Genomic DNA, 12,657 nt, shown 5'->3' on the forward strand with positions numbered 1-12,657 from the left:
GGTCAAAACCAGCTGGGAGCAGAAAGTCCAAATCAGTAAACAAAGGGTAATCCAGAGACAAGCCGAAGTCCAGTTCCAAAAAGTGCAAATATTCAAAGGTACAGGGTATAGACAGTAGCTTGATCAAACACATGGCAACCAGGAAAATCACGAGCAAAGAAAACAGAATCAACCCAGATTTAAATACTCCAACCTTCAATCTGATAGAAAGAAAGACTGAGAAGTGGAATAGGCTCAACAACTAAAACCAGAACCACCCAGAAGCTGAACTAGTAATCATGGTAATCTTAAAGGGACGGACGTTTACTAACACCCTGATGTCACTGTCCATATATGGACAGTGACGACAGGGGCTACTCCTACAGCGGAATAGCGTCGACAATGGTGTCGTCAATGAGGATTCCGCTCCAGGAGTAGCCACTGCTTAAAGTAGAACTGTGCCCGGGGAGCGGAGGAACTCCCTCTGCTCCTCCACTCTGAACTGATCTACGGCACGTAGATGACAGCCTCAGGGGCCGCATGTGGGCCATGTGTTTGAGACAGAACCGATAAAAACACAGGGACATATACAAAAACACCGAAAAAGGCCATACTTACATGTGTTTGAGACCCCTGATCTTGAGTAAGGGTAAGTGAAGAATAAGGAAATATGGCTCCAAAACTGCTCCGTGCCAAATATTCTCATATTTTTTACTTGGGTGACAATATCCTTTTATGTAGTTCCACTCCCATCCTCATGTTGTGTTACACTTTTTTTTTAGGGTCCAATAGCTGGGGGCATACTTACGTTTATAGGGACCTGTAATGAGGTAAGATCCTTATAATGCTGTACTAGTGGATACAACTATGACCACTGAGTAGTCTCCAATGAGGGGTCTGGTCACCCCCTCTCTATGGAGAGCTCTCCTAACCATTCAGCATATTAGTACCTGTGGTCACATGACTGGTCACAGATGCCAATACAAGAGAAGCTAATTAGGGGTGTGGTCACATGCCCCTCCCTTAGGTGTACTCTCAGCATATCCCTGAGTGGTCACATGGCATTCTTGCCTGCAACCTTCAATCCTTAGGTGATTTGTATGTAATGAATATGTGGGATGCATCTTCTCACTTTCAAGGGACGTTTGAGTGGGTGCAATTGTGCCTACGAGGCAAGATATATCTAATTTGTGGGTGGAATTTCTCTTTAATGTATCTGAATATAAATATGATTGTATAAATGGTTTCACTGTAGGTCACGTGATGCTCTGATACATTGTCACAGGATGAATAAGGTTTCGTAGCATTAACAGTTCCTTATATGCTTGAGATTTGTCATCTGTGAATTCTCATTTCATTAAATGTCAGAGGTGTTCCCAGATAAGATCGGTAATGTCACCTTTGAAGGGTTAGGAGCTACATGCAGGGGCTCACACAGTACATGACATATTGCTGTCTACTCATTCTGCATAAGTATGAGTAACAATTTCAGAGGTTTAGGAAAATGGATCAAAAAATCTCTAATTTTAGACCCAACCTTCGCAATCATAATATGAAGATAACATAGGAGGCGAGGATTATATACATGTTCTTATCTAAATCCTGTTCCAGGGGTGTAGCTATAGGGGTGCAGAAGCAGCAGTTGCCCCCTGCCACATAAGACATAGGTATTAAAAATGTCACCTGGTAGGTTTGGGGCGAATCTTACAGATTTTGCATTGGGGCCCTGGAGCTTCACGTTATGCCTCTGGCTTGTTGGCATGGTTAGAAGATGGCTGCACACATAGCCCAATAGTGATCATCTTTCCCCCGGAAGAGGAGAAGTGTGGAGCAGGCTCAAAAGCTCCGGACCGTTTAACCGCCTAGATGTTGTGGTCGATACGACTGAGGCAGGGCTTAAAGGGGTTATGCAAGAACCAAAAATTATCAGCAGTGTGCTCGCTGCAGTATGTGATACACTCACTAATATACATTCCGGTCTCCCGTCGCGCTGAGTCTGAGATTTTCATAGATTTTTATAGCGCTGCCGGGGGACGGGTAGTCTAGTTGCACAGCCTTCTTTGATGATGATACGAGTCTTCGTCATGTGACCGGCCCCGCTGTACTACATGTACAAGCAGGAGCAGTAGTACAGCGATTAGATAGAGTACAGCAGGGCCAGTCACATGACGAAGAGTCGTATCATCATCAAAGAAGGCTGTGCGACTAGACTTCCAGTCCCCCACCAGCACTATAGGGGGAGTTTAGGAGCTTACTGTATACAGTTATACGTTGAACTCAATAATAACACAGTATGCAGTAATCTTCTGAGCTCCCCCTAGTGGTGCCTGCTGGTAGCCAGAATATTATCTTTGAAATCTATGTCTATACAGGGGATTTGGAGCTCTGTATTACAAAAACAAAGCTACAACTGCTGTAAAGATATGTTAAGAAATTAATCAGCACAGATATTTGCACCTAAAAATGGTATGATGTTAAAAGCAAAGATTTACTTTTAACCCATTTTAACTTCACATGAAATTAGAACAATCCCTATGGTTCCTTACAATTTGCCTAAAGTGTATGGACGGCCTGTAACAGATCAGTACAACATGGATCCATAATATGGCCAGGTACATAAACCTAAACCTCACTATCCTATTCCTCTCATCACACAAGATTTTAAGGTTAGCTAAGATCTAGGCTGTTGTATGTTAAGGACTTCACACCATAGAACTGCTTACAATGTCCCATTTTAGTTAATCAAACGTAATACTTTATTTCTAATTAGGAATGATGGCTGTTTGTATACAAGAATACGCACAATCTGGGTACAACTTCTGTGATATGTTTGCTCAAGTAGTTTTTGCTGCTGCTTGCCACTGTTTATTAAAATCATCGTCACGTGGTGACTCCACATGGTTTGCAGGGAGCGCGTTATTTTCAGACCAGCGAGCGTGCAGAACAGAGAAGAGTCAGCCCAGACACTGGTTTAACCTGAATCTTTAGTAAAATTACTGGCACCAAATGCTACTTGTGTGTATTTATAGGGAGCACTTGCAAAGTGTTAAGTACACAAGGTTTAACATAATGCTCTGTTCTTCGTGCAGGAATCTTCACTTAATCTCAATGGATCTATATCATTGCGTTGAGGTGTAGTCAAAAATCTATCCTTTACACCAAGTGGCTATGACCAAGAGCACCTAAGGGTCAGGTTTAATAAATAAGGCACAAAATAATTTATAGGGGAGTGGAACAAAGTCATTAGAACCAGTGCCCTCTTGTTCATTGGTTGAGTCTCTTTTTGCAGCTCAGCCTCATAAAAATGCTCCTCAGGATATCTGTTGGTGTCAAGAGTGGAGAGCAACTACAAAGAGCGTCTCCAATTCTGGAGGACCCGACAGGTCCTGCAGTCCCAGCTTTATGTTGGATGGTGTCCTGCACGATACCTTGTGTTGAAGCCCCCCCCCCCCAATATTGTGTCCTGTCAAACAATGTACAAATAACCATACCATGCAGTGCCTAATTATAAGCACCACACAGTATATTGCCCAAATAACACTTTCATACATTTGCCTAAATAGTAATGTTATCGTCATGGTTTGGAAGCAGTATCTGAGTCCAGTGGCTGAAACAATCTATAATGCGAGACATAGTCAAAAGTAATCCAAGTTCGGTACACATAAGCATTAAAAGTTTGTAGTATAAGACAAAGACGTGACTAGAAGCAATCCAAGTTCGGTACACAGATAAGCAGTAATAGTTAAAATATTACATAAGACAGATTTGGTCAAAAGTAATCCAAGTTCGGTGCACAGAAAAGTGCCAAGTTTGATACGTTATGCAGATGTGGTCAAAAGTAGTCCAATTTTGGTACGCTAAAAAGTGTCAAGAGTTTTTAGTATACGGCAGAAAAGTGGTCAGGACACAATCCAAGTTCAGTACACCGAAAAGTAGGAACAATTTGTTACATAAGGCAGATGTGGTTAAAAGTAATCCAAGTTCAATTCACAGAAAAGCGGCAACAGTTTGTAGCGTTAGGCAGAGACATGTTCAGAAGCGATCCAAGTTCGGTACAAAGATAAGCAACAGTTTGTAGTACAAGGCAGAGACTTGGTCAGAAAACAATCGAAGTTTAGTACACATATATGCAATAACAATTTGTAGTGTAAGTCAGAGATCTGGTCAGAAGCAACCCAAGTTCGGTACAAAAATAAGCAGCAACAGTTTGTAGTATAAGGCAGAGACATGGTCAGAAGGAAGCAAAGTTTGCTACACAGATAATTGGCAACCGTTTGTAGTATAAGGCAGAGACGTGTTCAGGAAACAATCCAAGTACAGTAAACAGATAAGTCATCGACGTCCAGGCTATACCATTGCTCTGTGGGTAGCATTACAGCCATATGGCTATGAGGCCATGGATTAATATTTGACCAGTGCAATATCTACAAGAGGCTTGCATGTTCTCCCCATGTCTGTACGGTTTCCTCCAGTTATTTCGGCCATTCAGGTTAATTGGCTTTCAATTAAATCACTTATGGTCACCCCCGAGGGATATGAGATTGTGGGCCTGTGTATAGCACTATATAATCAAGAGCGACTAATATGAACATTTACGTTACAGCTAAACTAAATTCTTGAAAACCGATAACTAAGTAATTTTTGAAAACCCTATAGGGTGGAGTGTTGTAATTATAATAGACAAAGCAGTAGCTTGAGAAATGTCAATTGCAGACATTAGAGGAATGTGGAAAGAACGCATTTAGATATTGAAAATAAGTCATTTTATGCACTGCCTCCAGCCTAGCCGGGGGTAGAATGTGCCAGGAGAACAGAGTTAAACTCTACGTCTGAGAATTATTTCAAATGGTTCTAACTGGGACACTAAGAAGCTGTAGAAAAGATGGCATATATAAGTGTGTCTCCAACCAGCGGAGAATTCATTATAAAAGACCGGCAATAATTGCAACAGACTGCTCAGGAAAAAAGTTTTCTCCCTCTCTATGAAATGTTCAGCTTCAACTTTGTCATTTTTTTGTGCTTAAAATATTTTAATAGGGTTTTTGTGAGATTAAAAAAAAAGGGTCTGCTGTTTTTTTCTAGAACAGTGCCACTCTTGATGATAGGCTGTGTTTGGTATTGCATTCCCTTGAATAGGGCTCAGCTGCAACACCAGACACAGACCATGGACAAGATTTGTGCTTTATCTGGGAAAATAAAACACCCTTTTCCTAATCTAACACAACCCCTTTAAAATAAATGTCCATTTTTTAATACTGTGTAGGTTCACAGATCAATATCGTTAGTTTAGAGCTCCAAATCCTATGCACATACATAGATTTAATTGATAAATACTTATATCCACCAGTAGAGGGATATAAAGAGTTCACTACATACTGTGTTATTACGGAGTTCAATGTAGAAATTTCATGCAACAAGCTCCCCCTAGTGGTGGTAATTTTTTCAACATTTTCTATAAATTTTGCTATTTTTCACAAATAAACACTGAATATATTGACCACATTTTACAGCATTCCAGAGATATTAGCCCATAAAGTGAAACATGTCAGATTTGAAAAAAAATGGGCTCTGAGCATTAAGGCCAAAACTAGGCTGCGTCATTAAGGGGTTAAGCTGCATGTTAAGCCGGGCCAAACCTGCATGGTAATGGTGATATTAATTGTTGGCTACCAAACACGTTAGGATAAAATAGGGGACAGATGGACGGGAGTATGACTGCAGTATCAGACTACACAGGGTTTGTTTGTAGTCTGTAACCATGGAGACACTTAGATCTGCATATGAACTTTATAGATAAAACGGTAGGAGACTATTTGAAAAGTTCCTTCCTTTTTTATTCTAGATGCATTGGAGCAATATATATATATATTTTTTAAACAAAAGTGGACATAGGTTTTGAATGTCTATAAAGGAAATATTTGACTAAGTTAATTCAGAGGGTGGCTCAGAGAGTAAAGTAGCTATACGGGTCAACATAACTGATGTGATGACTGTAAATATATGGTGAGTCATATCAGGATATGCTCTGCAGCACCGGTATTGTGGGTTTGAGTACAACTAGGGCAATATATATATATATATATATATATATATATATATATATATATTGTGGGAAAGATGCAGTGATGACTGTTCGCTATCTAGCACTATCATGTGGGTTCTCCTGTACGTAGAAGAACTAATATTTGACAATATTATTTATTCTTCAGATTCACGTAGTTATGCGGCTGCCTGTACTACTACTACATATATATATATATATATATATATATATATATATATATATATATATATATATATATATATATATATATATAAAAGAGTATCCGGCACACCAATTTAGAAAAAAAGGTATTTTTTATTTTGTCTTTGTTTTTAATGCCAGTGGCAGAGTGCGACGTTTCGGTCTAGGTGACCTTCATCAGGCACTGAGCCGTGCTGGGCAACTGAATTGACGAGCGCTAGTGGTGCTGATAGCGGCTGGCCATGATACAGCTATCAGCACCACTAGCGCTCGTCAATTCAGTTGCCCAGCACGGCTCAGTGCCTGATGAAGGTCACCTAGACCGAAACGTCGCACTCTGCCACTGGCATTAAAAACAAAATAAAAAATACCTTTTTTTCTAAATTGGTGTGTCGGATACTCTTTTATATTTATGTTTGGGTTGGGCCCCTATCCGTGCAAAACCTCACCCTTCCATGTATCTGGTGCTATCTGAACCTTTACACAAATTGTACTACTACTACAGTTTATTGTCAACCAGGTAAGGAGTGGGCCTTCCTGAAAACGATGGGGCGCTATGAATTTTAGTTATGTTTGGGGTTGATACTCAAGAAAAGGAAAGACTTCCACTTTGTTCCTTTTCAGCCATAGATTAAAGGGTTTCCTATAAAAGTGACTGTGTCCCTAAAATAGGGAAATTAGACGGCCGTATACACATGAGACAGCTGCCGAGAGAACGTCTATCTCTCATAAACATACATGCTGGGATAGGCTGAGCTTGCATTTTTATTTTAATAGGGAGAGGGAGATAAGCTGTTGCCAAACACTGCTGGTAACGCTTATTCCAGAGGTTCGACCATCATTTATCTAACATGTATGGCAGCAAGTTATACAAAGTGCATTACTCAGCAGGGGCGACAATGAGCAGAGGAGAAAAAAATATCTGCTGCATCCTGAGGCATGATGGGAGCGACATTCACAATAAGGTTAACCAGCAAATTTCTCACGGTATTTAGGAATTCTTCCGAGAGACCCATTTTTACTGGCCAATTATCATTATGAAATGCTTATTTCTGAACGAATGACAATTGGCCTTGTAAATGCACAAAAAGATCAGTCATAAACTATCAAAAAAATCGTTGATCGTGATCAATCATTCCTCTGCAGCATGATCAATAAGCATTGCTGCCTAGTGCATGCCTCTCACGAGAACCATCACTAGGTGAAATCGTGGAAGATCGTGATGTAGGTGTAGCGTCCATGGCCGCGGGCCTTCGGGTCTACTCACCTCCTGACGCCCGCAGCCATGGATCTGTGAGCGCTGGTCCCCATCTCCTTCCTAGGAGACGCCAGCGCTCACTTCCGCTCTGGTCCGCTGTGTCCCGTAGGGTGCCCGCTCTTAAAGGGCCAGCGCACACATGAAGAAAATTGTCATCCTCAACACACATGATTTCCTAGACTATTAGAAGGCCCCAGCCCTTCTGATCTTTGCCTGAGCGTTATTAGTTTATCCCAAGTCTGTCTTGCAAATGGTCCCTTAGTGTTTCCGGTTCCAGTTGTTACCCGTGCCCTGTTACCTGTTCCTGTATCCCGTGCTGTGTTCTTGTTCCTTTGCCTACTAGTTGGAGTCATCTCTACTGCACCTGTGTCATCCGCCACGTCCTGTGTCATTTGCCACGTCCAGAGGAATTCGCCACATCTGGCGCAACCTGCGGCACCTGTGTCATCCGCCACGTCCTGTGTCATCTGCCACGTCCAGAGGGATTCGCCACGTCTGGCACAACCTGCGGCACCGGTTGTCATCCTCCACGTCTGGCGTTACCTGCTGTACCCATCTCCATCCGTGCCAGAGCTGCGGCCACTGTCTGGACTATCCAGGTACCCTTGTGCGGGACTTTGTATTGCTGGGGTTTCCTGTTGTTTGGCCAGCTGCCTCCCTGCTACGGCGGTGCGGCCTAGTGGGTCCACATACCCACAAACCGTGACAGTAGGAATGTCCATCAGATCCTCAGGATAAAATCATGATCCTCAGGAAAAAGAAAAAAAAAAGGAAGAACCCCGAAACAGTGTTGTCTACAAATGGGTCTTTCTTCCTTTTGGAGGAGTCTCTGGTTTGGCTGATATGAGCTCTTTACATGCTTGTTTTCCATAGAGCATTGCCCGTAAAGTAGTATCCAGGAGCCGGTAACCCCCTTAGCTGCATCTAAGGCATTTGATTCAGCCAGCCAGTATCTTGCTCTGTACTGATGAGGAGCAAGAATCCTGAAACAGTGCTGTGTCTCATAAACCTAGGGCCACTTGATTTAAGAAAAGAAAGCGATTAAATAGTAGGAGATTGCCATTATTTCTGTCAAGCAAGTGTGTGGCAGTCTCCAAAGAAGTCTCTAGAGAGTGACAAAAACAGCCCAGCTCAACTGTTTCCGTATGTACGAGAGATATAAAAAAAAACTGCCAAGGGCTCTCGCTTGGCTAATTCTGTCACAGACCCTTTGCGTGCCAGAAACGCCAGCCCTCTCCCACTTTTGCCAGGCTTCAGATAGGAACATGAGCCCCCATTCTCCCGATCTGCCCCAATGGTTGTACCTCCATGAAAGGCATTTATGGCATATTCTATGGTTATGTCATTAAAGTTATTTGCTGGAATATCCATTTAAGTAATTCAAAGACATTGAATTTGTGAATAGTATCAGCCTAGTCACAAAAATTCTGCTGCAAAGCTGGTTTACAGATGCTTGAACTGCTCAACTGCGCACTCGGAGCTCAAGCTATAAATGTCAAAGTCCCAAGGCAGCACTTTACCTGCAAACACTAATAAAAAACAGTGACATTTTTATAACAAGCCATAACCGGGCACAACTGTGCGGACATTCAGAATCTGCTGCCTTTATTTCCATCAGACACAAAGGGAATTGTGAACAAAAATGAATCAACAGAAATTAAGTAAATGTATTACTCTCCATAGCATCTCTCTAGCATCATGTACGATATAGTTCATACAGATGTTGTCCTTTACAGTTTTTATATTATAAGAACTTACAGACTCACTGATTTCAGTGATTGATATAAAAAAATGTTTTAATAAATTTAAAAAAAATAATAATTGAAAAGACTTTTCTTGCGCTGCACCAATCCATTGGAGCCCTCTTCCTTGCTCTATTAGCTCCTAGTTTTGCAAAAAAAAAAAAACAACAATAACATATCACAAACGGCATTGTGTGAACCTGGCCTTAAGGGGTTATCCGGGGACCAAAAATTACATTGCAATTATATATTTATGTGAAATGTAACTTACTAATGTACTTTAATTTTAAATTCTGTACTAAATGGTGCAGTTCAAACCTTGTGAATTGTTCCCGGAAGTCCTGGAGCTTTTCCAATAATGATGACACTCTGACACGGCCCCACGTGACTGAGCTCTTGCTTCATGTGCTGTTCGTGAACATGACCGCAAGGGGTTGTCACATTGCCTATTGCTTGAGTCCCGAGCAGAGCATCAGCTAGCGCTTTCCTCGGGACTCCAGCCCTGCTCCTGACGTCCATATTTGGTCAATTCAGGGATTTCCTATCGCTGGAGTTCCCGAGCAGAGCATCAGCTGATGCTCTGCCCGGGGACTCCAGCCTTGCTCCCGACATCACTGGTCAGTGACTTCAGGGGTTTCCTATCCCTGGAGTTCCCAAGCAGAGCATCAGCTGATGCTCTGCTCGGGGACTCCAGTACTGCTGCCGACGTCATTGTCCATACATTGTCCATGACATTGGCAGAAGTGCTGCAATACTATATACTAACTGTCACGGACTTACCCATCCATGCCCCAGCACCCCAGTCTCCTGGTGATGTGGGAAGAGATACCAGACAAAGCGTATGGCCATCCGGCCTATCATGTCAGAGGCCTCAGTGCCAGTTGTAGGTCTTTTTTTTACCATGTTTAGTTTGTGCTTGTAATTAGTACTTGACCTGTGACCCTACTCTTCGGAGTCCCCACTGTACTTCATCATGACCTTGCTTGACATCTGTTACCCGACCCCTGGCTTTTCCTAACTACGTTTCTGTTGACTCCACGGTACTGCATCCTGGTTCTAACTGACCCTCGTTACCAACCGCTGGCCTGTTTGACTATGCTCTGAAATCCCTGGCTCATCGTTCTACCTTCTCCAGTATGTTTTAATATTGACTTTCCTGTTCACTTTGCCAATAGCAACCGTACCTACAACCGATTTCCAATTTATCCAGTCCCTACCTCAACTAATCATTATCCAGGGAATCAAACACCGGACCAGTTAAGTCTTGGAGCCAACTGAGTATCTCAACCTTAACGTTGGGGGAACGTTATGGGAAAGTGGTAAATTGTGCCAACTGGTTGGTAGCGCAGGAACAATATCATTAGACCTAATCTGCTCCAGTACAGAGATCCACCATGGTCTTCTTATTGGCCTTTCCTGCAACCTGCTACAGTGCTAACATCCTAGGCAGCAGTCGACATAAGCCACCCCGAAAACCGTAGAGGAAATTACTTTTCCTGTACTGATTCCCGGGTCAGTCCAGGAGTGGCCTGCAAGATGACCATAGTGGATCTCTGGACTGGCACAGATCAAACAAGAATAACTTTTCAGTTTCTCTTATTTAGGTTAATGCTCTGAATAATATCAAGAAAAATAAAGTCATTGTTCAAATCTGTTAATTTCTCAAACTAAAAAAGAACTTAGTAAAAAAAAAAGACAAAACTAAGCTAAGAATGTTTTTCACACGTTTTTATATTCATAGTGATCTCTCTGAATGTGTCACGTTTTATTTACCAGTTAGAAAACCCCCGTCTGTAACATCAGGTTTTAGTCTGTTCAGACCCAATGTGAGATTTTAGTTTTCATTTGGGGTATTTTTGAACGTTAAAAGCCACTTCCTTCATGGAAATGTCACAGGAGATGTGGTGGGCTGCGTGTCAGCCGTACACTTGTGTTATATCTAAGATTTTATCAGCACCTTCTGGAAACCCAAAAACCTCCCACAATCTTTATGAGTAAGTCCATACGAGACTCATTCATGTCTGAGAACGTAGCGGTGGATCACGTTATCTTTTAACCGCACGTCTACTCAATGTCTTCAGACATAAAGAAGCGCTCAGAGCTTTCTCCATCCTCGGTACACTTTCATGTCTTCCTCTCACTTATTTTTATCTTCCTGTGTTTTCATCTTCTCATAGAGATATTTAAAGGCCGGAGTATTGTACAACCTCACCTCAGATGTAGATGGCCATATTGGATGAGATTGTAATTTTAAGGTGCACCTGTTACATAAATAAGAGCTTCAACAAATTGTTAACCAAACAGGTGTCAGGTAAACCTATGAATCGGCCGATGGGAGTAGATCACAAACGTAGGCCTCTGCACTTCATGATTAGAAGTCTACATGTGGCAATCCAGCTGATAAATAACTTTCCAGGAGATACTACACCAGGGTTGCACCAAAGAGAGAATACCAGTCATGCAACTTCAGCTCCAAACATAGTAACAGTTTTGCCTGGATTGCTTTGTTGAAATGGAACTCATAAAGCCCCACAGGGCCCCCATAACAGTGCCAGACACATGGTGCCCCCATAACTGTGTTAGCCACACAATGCTCCCATAACAGTTCCAGCCACCCAGTGCCACCCACAACAGTGCTCGCTACACTGTGCTTCTATAACAGTGCCAACCAAACAGTGCCTCCCATTTGTGCCAGGTACACAATACCCTCATAACAATGCCAGATACATTGTCCACCATTAGTGCCAGCCACACAGTGTCCCCCATTTGTGCCGGCCACACAATGCCTCCAAAACTGTACCAGATGTAGTGCCCCTGTAACAGTGCCAACCATATTGTCTACCATTTGTGCCAGAAACACAAAGCCTCCAAAACTGTACCAGATGCGGTGCCCCTATAACAGTGCCAACCATATTGTCCACCATTTGTGCCAGCCACACAATGCCCCCATAACAGTGCCAGATGCAGTGCCCCTATAACAGTGCCAACCATATTGTCCACCATTTGTGCCAGCCACACAATGCCCCCATAACAGTGCCAGATGCAGTGCCCCTATAACCGTGCCAACCATATTGTCCATCATTAGTGCCAGGCACACAGTGCCCCCTAAGGGTATGTGCACACGATGAGAGGCTTTTACGTCTGAAATGACAGACTGTTTTCAGGAGAAAACAGCTGCCTCGTTTCAGACGTAATTGCTCCTCCTCGTATTTTGCGAGTCTTCTCTAACAGCCGTAAATTTTGAGCTGCTCTTCATTGACTTCAATGAAGAACGGCTCAAATTACGTCTGAAAGAAGTGTCCTGCATATAATGTATATAAGTGTCCTGCATATAATGTATATGTGTCCTGCATATAATGTATATGTGTCCTGCATATATTGTATATAAGTGTCCCGCATATAATGTATATAAGTGTCCTGCATATAATGTATAT

Source organism: Rhinoderma darwinii, chromosome 4 (assembly GCF_050947455.1).
Source record: "Rhinoderma darwinii isolate aRhiDar2 chromosome 4, aRhiDar2.hap1, whole genome shotgun sequence".
Classification (NCBI taxonomy): Eukaryota; Metazoa; Chordata; class Amphibia; order Anura; family Rhinodermatidae; genus Rhinoderma; species Rhinoderma darwinii.